Source organism: Echinops telfairi, unplaced genomic scaffold, assembly GCF_000313985.2.
Source record: "Echinops telfairi isolate 266 unplaced genomic scaffold, ASM31398v2 ScPeMD7_7424;HRSCAF=8462, whole genome shotgun sequence".
In the NCBI taxonomy this organism is placed as follows: domain Eukaryota; kingdom Metazoa; phylum Chordata; class Mammalia; order Afrosoricida; family Tenrecidae; genus Echinops; species Echinops telfairi.
Window position 1 is genome coordinate 12,893,776 of NW_022111324.1, and position 9,346 is coordinate 12,903,121.

The window sequence follows — 9,346 nt, forward strand, 5'->3', positions numbered from 1 at the left end:
GAGTTCACAGACAAAACTCATAATTGTGGTGCTTTTAAGAGAATTACCCAGGTGCAGTACAGAAGCATGAGCAACTCAGAACAGTCCCAGGACCTTGTCCACAGGCAAGCCTCTCTCAAGCCCACACCCCCATGTACTGACCCCCGCCCTGCTCCAGCAAGCGTCACAGGCACCCCACTCCATCAGCAGGCCATGTCCCCAAAGGGGTGTTCATTTGTCTCGCTTTGGGAGCCACTGTCGGTCTTCTCCATCTACTGGCACCAGTGTTCTGCTTGCCATCTTGTGCCATGTCCAGTCTTAGAGCTCTGTCTCACGCGCTCTCATTTTCTGCTTCTGTCTCCTCCTCTGTCTCCTGGGCCTCAAGGGTTCTCAAGTCCAAAGGACAAGCTTGACTCCTGTCTCTTGCATGGTTGTGTGACTCTGGGATGGCTCATTTTAAGCCTAGTGGGATGGTCAAACTGACCAATCCCCTTGATAGAAATCCACACACATTATTTGTGTATTCCAACCCAATCACCTGATGGGAGTTACAACGATGAGAAAGACCATGTAAAAGCAATCCATTACGCTGCAAGAATCTACCTCTGAGGATTGTGGGGAGGATTAAATAAAGCAGTTTTGTAAAGCACTTTAGCACAGAGTTCTCCATAAATATTTTTGGTTTTAAAATTTGAAATCATTATTTAATTTTAAATGCATGATGACCAGGCGGATCTGAAATTGTGTTTAGAATATTTTCCATACTTAGAACTTTTCTTTCCATGCCATTCTGAGTTTTTGATCTCTTCACGTACTTACACAAGAGTAAAGTAGGGTGATATAATAAGGAATTGACAAATAAGTTACAATGTGACCGTTCCTGTTAAGCAAGAAAGTGGTCTCAGCCAGACCTAGCATTTCCTGTCACTTGCTTGTCCATCATTCATTCAATATATGAATTCCAATTATGTATCAGGAGGTATGGCTTGTGGTAGCCTCATAAAGATGATTTCTATAATAATACTTCTCCATTAGGATGCACAATCAAATGAAAGAAGCAGACATGAAAACAAGGCATTGCAATACCTTGTGATATAGGTGATGAAAGAGGGATGCAAAAACTGCTTTGAGAAACCCCCCAAAGAATGATTACCACAGCCTGCCACATCTGAGAACACTGCATCGAGGAGGTAACCTTTGAGTTGGATTTGCAAAAGAGTCTCCCAAGCAAATATTGGTGGGATATAAAAATTCCAGATCAGATTGCTATGCAAAGGGCAAGTGTACCGACTAAAACTAATACAGTCAGGGGGAAAAGACATATAAGAATTTCACAAAAAATTAGTAGCCAAAACTATTACTGAGTGGTCTCCAACTCAGAGCAACCCTATGATTTCCCGACTGGAAATCTTTACGGGAGCCGACAGCCTCATCTTTCTCCCATTGAGTATCTGATAGGTTTGAACTGCTGACCTTGTGGTTAATAGTTCAACAATGATCCCGCAGAGGTTCATACCTGTTGTGACATCGTCTGACAGTGTAATACTTATTCTGCAGGTGGAAGTATGCTCAGTAGAATTGGAACACAGAGAAGTGACTAGCTAGATTGTCATTTATAAGCACCAGGGCCGTGCTATTCGTTGATGCTGTAAGTGGGACCCGATTCAGAGAGACCCTGTATACAGCAGAGCACAGCCTCGCCAGCCCGTGCCATCCTCACAGTGTCGCCCTGCTTGCGCCCATGGTTCCAGCCACGGCGTCCATCCAGCTCATCGAGGCCTTCCTCTTTTCCACCGACCTTCAGTGTACCAAGCATGATGTCCTTCTCCAGAGACTGGTCTCTCCGGACAACATAGCTCAAGGACACGAGACAAAGGCTGAAGGAGCATTCTGGCTGTAACTCTTCCAAGACAGGCTTGTTTGTTTTTCTGCCAGTCTACTGGATTTTCAATATTTTTCACGAGCACCATAATTCAAATGCATCAGTTCTTCCGTGGTTGTCTTTTTTGTCTACTTTTCCCATGTATAGGAAGCAATTGAAAATACCGTGGCTTGGGTCAGGCGCACCTTAGTTCTCAAACTGGCATTCTTGTTCTTCCAACGTTTCAAAGAGGTCTTGTGCAGCAAATTTGTCCAATGCAACATGTCATTTGATTTCTTGGTTGATGCTTCCATTATGAAATCTTTGTCAACTCTGAATTTTTCCTTGTTTAATCATTATGTTCCTTGTTTAATCATTGGTCCAGTTGTGAGGATTTTTGGTTTTCTTTACACTGAGTTGCTATCCATACCAACAGCTTCAGTCTTTGCCCTTCATCAACAAATACTTCAAGTCCTTCTCAATTTCAATAAGCAGATTATGTCGTCTGCTTACCGAAGGCTGTTAATATGCCTTCCTTCCATCCTGGTGCCTCATTTTTCTTCATAAAATCCAGCTTCTCAGCATAAAGGTAGACAGATTAAATATGGTGAAAGGATTCAAAGCATACCTTTCCTGATTTTAAGCCATGTGGGATTCTCTTGTTCTGCTTGAACGATTATCTCTTAATGCATGTATAGGTTCCACAAGAGCACAATGAGGTGTTCTGCAATTCCCATTCTTCTTAATTTTATCAATAGTTTGTTACAGTCCACCCATAGTTTAATGCCTTTACATAGTCTACAACACACAAGTAAAAATTTTTCTGACTTTCTCTGCTGATAGCAAGTATCCATCTGATATCAGTAAATATATCCCTCATGCCTTACCTACTTTTGAATCTGGCTTGAATTTCTAGCTACCCTTGCCAGTTTACTGCTGCAGCCATTGTTGAACTATCTGCAGCAAACTTATACTTGCTTATGGTATTAATGATATTGTTTGATAATTTTTATATTCTGTTATCTTTCTTTGGAATGGGCACAAATATGGATCTCTTCCTGTCAGTTGGTCAGGTAACTGTCTTCCAAATTTCTTGGCCTAGACAAATGAGTGTTTCCATCAGCTTGTGGAAAACGTTTAAGTTGGTAATGCTATCAATTCTTGGAGCCTTCTTGTTGCTGTTTTTCCAATCCCTTCAGCACAGCTTGAATTTCTTCCTTCAGTACATTGGGTTCTTGGACATATCCTATGGCTTCAAATAGTAGAAATGTCAACCAGCTTTCTTTGGTATAGTGACTCTGTATTCCTTCCATCATCTTGCACCCTTCAATATTTTGCCTACAGAATTCTTCAATATTCAGCTCAAGCCTTGCATTTCCGCCCCCCACCAATTCTTTCCACTTGAGATAAGCTGAAGGCATTCTTCCTGTTTTGCTTTCTAACTTTGTCTTTTCTAACTTCGTCTTCTCAAGCTCCCCTTTGAAAGTTTCTGTTCAGCTCTTTCACTTTGTAATTTCTTCCAGTCACTTCAGCTACTCCACATTCAAGAGCAAGTTTCAGAGTCTCTTCTCTTCTGATTGCGGCTGGAGTGTCCCACAGATTGATTCTTTCCCTTGCCCATTTAAGAATAACGAGGCAGGGAATCAAACTTACAGCACAAACAAAAAGATTTATGAGAGAGAGAAGTATCTTGCAAGGGAAGACAAGGCAGGGCCTAGGAAAATGCAGGTCATATTAGGGTCTCACTGAATAAGGGGAAAATTGAGATTTTTTTAAAGGGAGGTTAGGCAGGAAGGACATTGTTTATTAATGAAAGAAGTAGAGAGTTCTGGGAATTAGATCTACATGGGTAGGGTTATGGTAATTGGGTGTGAGAACAACTGGTGTTAAAAAGTAGACACTGAGGTAAAAACTCCTAGGTAAGCTGTTTTCACTTATTATGGGGTGGTACCTGTACCAGGTAACCAGTTCCTGGGGTTGAAGTTCTTTGGCTGGGTGTCTTTGCACTTGGATGCAACTCAAGATTACAGGTCTATAATTTCTCTCCTCTGAGCTTAAATTATGAAAGCTCTTAGTATACACATGAAAAAAATACAAACACTGCTATTGAGTCAATTGCAACCCATAACTCACTGCCTTTGAGTTGATTCCAATTCATTATACCCTAAAGAATACAGTGGAGTCGCTTTTCATGAAGATGACATCAAAGGCGAAGAAGGAAGCTCCTTGCCCCTCCCAAAACGGAAGCCAAAGCAAAGGCTTTAAAAGCCAAGAAGGCTGTGCTGAAAGGCATCCACAGCCACAAAAACCCTGAGACTGAGAAGGCAGCCCCAATACCCTCGGAAGAGCGCCCCCAGGAGAAACAAGCTGGACCACTGTGCCATCATCACGTTCCCCTGGACCACAGAGTCTGCCATGAAGAAGACCGAAGATAACAACATACTTGTGTTCTTTGTGGATGTCAAAGCCAACAAACACCAGATCAAGCAGGCTGTGAAAAAGCTCTATGACATGGATGTAGCCAAGGTCAACACCTTGATCAGGCCTGACGGTGAGAAGAAGGCATATGTTCGACTGGCTCCTGACTATGACGCTTTAGATGTTGCCAACAAAATTGGAATCATCTAAAGTGAGCCCAGCTGGCTAATGCTAAATATAAACTTTTTCAATTAAGGAAGAAAAAAAAAAAAGAATACAGTGGAGTCTCTAGGTTTCCAAGACTTTCCAAGTTCCAGGAATAGACAGCCTCATCTTTCTCATGTGAAGTGGCTATTGGGTTTGAACTGCTGACCATGTGGTTAGTAGCCCCATGCGTAGTCCACTACACCACCAGAGTGCCTTATTTCAACTCACAAAGACCCTGAAGTTATAAATTGTTAGGAGAGCAACAACTGGTGGATTTGAACCTCTGACCTTGTGGTTCGCAGTCCAAAGCTTACCCCACAGCATCACCAGGGCTCTTAGCATAGTGTCTGATACATACAAAGTTTTCAGTAAATATTTTCTGGAGGAAAGAATGGGATTATATGTCCTTTTTTAAATGAGTCCCTTTAAATTTCTGGAGCAATGATAAGACTTATCATCAGGGATGATTCTATATGGGATGACATTAACAGTGACAAAAATGATGAGAAATAGAGTAGATTATAAATGATATGAAAAATGGATGAGAGTTCCTATTTCACTATAGTCCCTCTAACACTTGGTACTTTCTGAATTTTTGCACTGGGCTATCTTTAAGGGTGTTCGGTGGTATCTTATAGTTGTTTTAATTTGCATTTCTCTTCTGGCTAGTGATCGGGAACATTCTCTCATACTTTACCTGGCCATTCGGATTTCTGCCCTTGTGAAATTTCTGTTCAGGTCCTTTGCCCACTCCTTGGTGAGAAATTCATTTTTTTCTTATTGTAAGCTGGCAGAGTATTGTAGATTTTACTAATAAGGCCTTTGTCTGATGTGTCATTGCTAAAGATATTTTCTCAAGTCTGTGGACTCTCTTATTACTCTCTTGGTGAAGCCTTTTGATGTACACAGGTGTGTTTTATCTTCAGTATATTCCACTTGCCAATTTTTGCCTCCTCTGTTTTTGTGTCCCTCCCTATTTCTGATAGTCTATGTGTTTCCTGCGCCAAAGTTCTCAGGTTTGTCCCATTTCCCTCATTGATGACCCTAATAGTTTGGGGTTTTACTTCAAGGTCTGTGATCCACCTTGAGTTTATTCTTGTGCATGCAGTGAGATAAGGGTCTTGCTTCATTTTTCTGCAGGTAGATATCCATTTTTTCCAGCACCACTTGTTGAAAATTGCATCTACTTTCCATTTGATGCTTTTGGGGCCAATTATCAAAAATCAGTTGTTGGTATGCTGATTTTGTTTCTGGGTTTTCAGTTCTTTTCCATTGGTCTGAGTATCTGTCATTATACCAAATACCACACTATTTTGACCACTGTGGCTATATAATAGGTGCTATATAATAGGTCAGGTAATGCAAGCCCTCTCACTTTGTCCTTCTTGAGTTCTCTGCTAATTCTGGGATTCTTTCCTCGCCATATGAAGTTGATAATCAGTTTTTCCAATTCTTTGAAGAAAGATGATGGTATTTGTATCAGGATAGCATTAAACCTATATAATACCTTAGGCAGACCCAACATCTTTACTATATTGAGTCTTCTGATCCATGACCATGGGATATTCTTCCGTTTCTTGAAGCCACTCTTGGTTTCTTATAATAGTGTTCTGTAGTTGTCCTTGTAAAAATCTAAGACATGAAAAATAATAATAATTTATAAATTGTCAGGGGTTCCGGAGGGAGGGTGGAGGGGGAAATGCGCTGATAGCAAAGGCTCAAATAGAAAGAAAATGTTTTGAAACAGATGATGGAAACATATGTACAAATGTGCTTGACACAACAGATCGACATATAACCCCACCCAGGGGGACAAACAACAGAAAAGTGGGTTAGAGGTGACAGAGAATGATGTAAGATATGACAATAAAAATCTATAATTTATCAAGGGCTCATAAGGGAGAGAGGGTGGAGGAGGGAAGGGGAAAATGAAGAGTTGATATCAAAGGCTCAAGCAGAAAGAAAATGCTTTGAAAATGATAATGGCAACATATGTACAACTGTGCTTGACACAATGGATGTATGTATGGATTGTGATAAGAGTTGTACGAGCTTCCAATAAAATGATTTTTTTAAAAGATGGTAGATAAGACACACAAAAAAAGATATAGCATCTAGATTCTTAAAGGCTTGTAATTAAACAAGCATCCATCAAGCAGGGAAGCACCAAAGCCCACATGAAAGAGCACACCAGCTCTTTTATCATGAGGTGGTGACGGGAAGAGGTCTCAGAAGTTCGAGGTATCAGAAGTTTAAAAAACATGCAACCAAATTGATATGAAGGGGAGTAGATGTAGTGGAAACCCAAAGTTCACCAGCAAGACAATTGTATAGTCCCTCTGTGTTATACAGGGTATACTAGAGAAACAAATTCACAGACACTCATATGTGTATAAGAAAGAGGTTCATATACAAGAGCAGTTGAATATTGAGAAAACAACCCAGCCCAGAACAGATCAAGTCTATAAATCCTATATTAGCCCTATGTCCAATACCAATCTGTAAACTCCTCTTCAGACTCACAAAACACATGCAATTAAGATCACAGGCCAATTGATCCAGTAGCATTGTAAGCATGTCACTGCTGGCAGGGGTCTCCATGTGGTTCCTTCAGCTCTGAAACTCTGACTGCCCCAAGGTAGTTTCATGTGGCTTCTCCACAGAAATGTCTCGCAGGGAGTGAACCAAAGAGAGAGTGTCTCCCACCTCAAAGGAGGAAGATTGGAGTTCCCAGAATCCTCAGGAGAAGGCCATGCCCACACAGAGGCCTCATTGGCTATATCCTGATTGATAGGCTGGACTCCAACCCTACACTCTTAATCCTCAAATTGACACCAGATTATGTAACTACCACATCCTCTCAGTAGGGCTACATGGAATGGATGACAAATCCCGGGTACAGTATGGCACTGATGAATCACATAACTATCCTATAGTTCTTTAAGATTTTCTGCCCTTAGTATTAAGGTCTTTATGTGTTATAGCTCATTAATCATGTTAGATTTGTGTATGTTAATTTGTATATTTAAAATTTCTTGGTACATGGTAGTCAAAATAGATGACCCCTCAGACACTGTGACAGGAGTAATAGATCCCTGAGGGTATGGGAAGTGATGGGGGGGCATGGGGGAGGGGTGAAAGGAGGAGAAAGGGGAGTTGTTAGCACTGATGATTGTATAACCCCACCCAATAAGATTGAGAGATTAAACAACAGAAGTTTATGTGAATGGATATATTGGAATGAGAAAGATACATAATATATATATAATTTTAAAGGAGAGTCAGGATGTCATGTTATCAGTGTTCCTCTTATCCCCAATGGAACTTGTAAATTGTTTTTCTAGGAGACCTTTAAAAGTAAGAGCATTTTCTCCTGTGTTGTGTGCCTGTGGATCTTCCCTAGGAATGAGGCATAAGCCAAGTTCCCTCTCTAGCATCTCCCAGCCTTATGGTACTCAGCATTTGGACACTGAAGCACAACTGAGTCATCATTGGCAAATGTGTCCAAAGTGCTTGCTAACCAACAGGGAATAGGGCTGTTTTCATTGCAAGTAAGACTCAACTCTTACGTTTGAAGGGTGCTGGGTTATCAACCAGAGTGAGCCAGTCACAAGAATGGCAAGGTTGTAGCAGACCCCAGAAACCATAAAAGCCACATAGATGAGGCGTCTCTCTCCATCTTTTCCCTCTGCTATCTCTGCATGTTCTCTTTTTCTTACTTCTGTTGCAGATTACCTATTTCCATGTGGTAGTGTGGTAGGACAAAATTTCATGTCTACTTGATAAATAAGTGTAGGGGTGGAGTCTAGCCTGTCAATCAGGTCACATCCTGATTGATGCCTCATTGTGGGCTTGGCCTTCTTATGAGGATTCTGGGAACTTCCTCTCTTTCTCCATTGAGGTGGGCCACACTCTCTCTCTGCTTCACCTTCTTGCTGTTGAGTCACTCGGAGAGCTGCCAGAGCCACATAGACCCGTGAGAACCCTGGAGATGCTTCTACCACCACTGGACTCACAAGACTTTTTACCCACTGGCCTGTGGTCTTCCTGCATTTTGCATCATTGCATGTGACTGCGTGAGTCTGAAGAGAGACTTAAGGTCTAATATCAGACTTAAGGACTTGAGAGGCTAGGATGTTTTCTCAATATCCAATTGCTTTTGGATATAACATTCTCTCTTAGACATATGAGTGTCCCTGGATTTGTTTCTCTAGTCAACCTGGACTAACACAGGTAGAAAAAGTATTAGCAGTTCCCAAATTTTTACACCTTATAGCTTTTGACCACCTGTGTTAATCTGGGTACTTTAGAGAAACAAATCCACAGAAACTCATGTATAAGAGAGAGTTTTATATAAAGGTTAAGTGCACATCAAGGAAACATCCCAACCCAGTGCTGCCCAAGCCCACAAGTCCAACATTAACGCATATGCCCAACACCAATCCACAAAGTCTTCCTCCATCTCACAAAAGACAAGCAATAATGCCAACTGCAGGAGGAAAACTGAATCAGTGAACATGTAAGCATCTCAGTGCTGGCAGGAGTCTCCACACGGCTGCTCCAGCACCAGGGCTGCATCGGCTAGGTCCATGCGGCCTCTCCGCGGGGTGTTTTGCAGGAAGTGAGCCTTGCCAGCTGAAGCAAGGAACTGCTAAGGCAGCTGCACCCTGGTCCGACCATCTGAAAGCAAGCGACCCAAGAACTAGAAAGGCGAGGCTTACCAAGCCATTTATCCCTCTGCCCTTCAATTAACCCCACATGTGTTTATCGGCCAGGTTGGCACAATAAACTAACTACCTCACCACCTGTGATACCAAACCTCCAAATCCTAGAGTAGGTACTTCACCCAGCTTGGAGAGCATCCAGTATGATCACTGGCAT

At 41.8% G+C, this 9,346-nt stretch overlaps 1 pseudogene; it reads left to right on the forward strand.

Annotated features, from left to right (window-relative positions):
• Nucleotides 1-4,037: 4,037 nt before the first annotated feature.
• LOC115872355 lies at nt 4,038-4,468 on the forward strand (annotated as a pseudogene).
• Nucleotides 4,469-9,346: the final 4,878 nt, after the last annotated feature.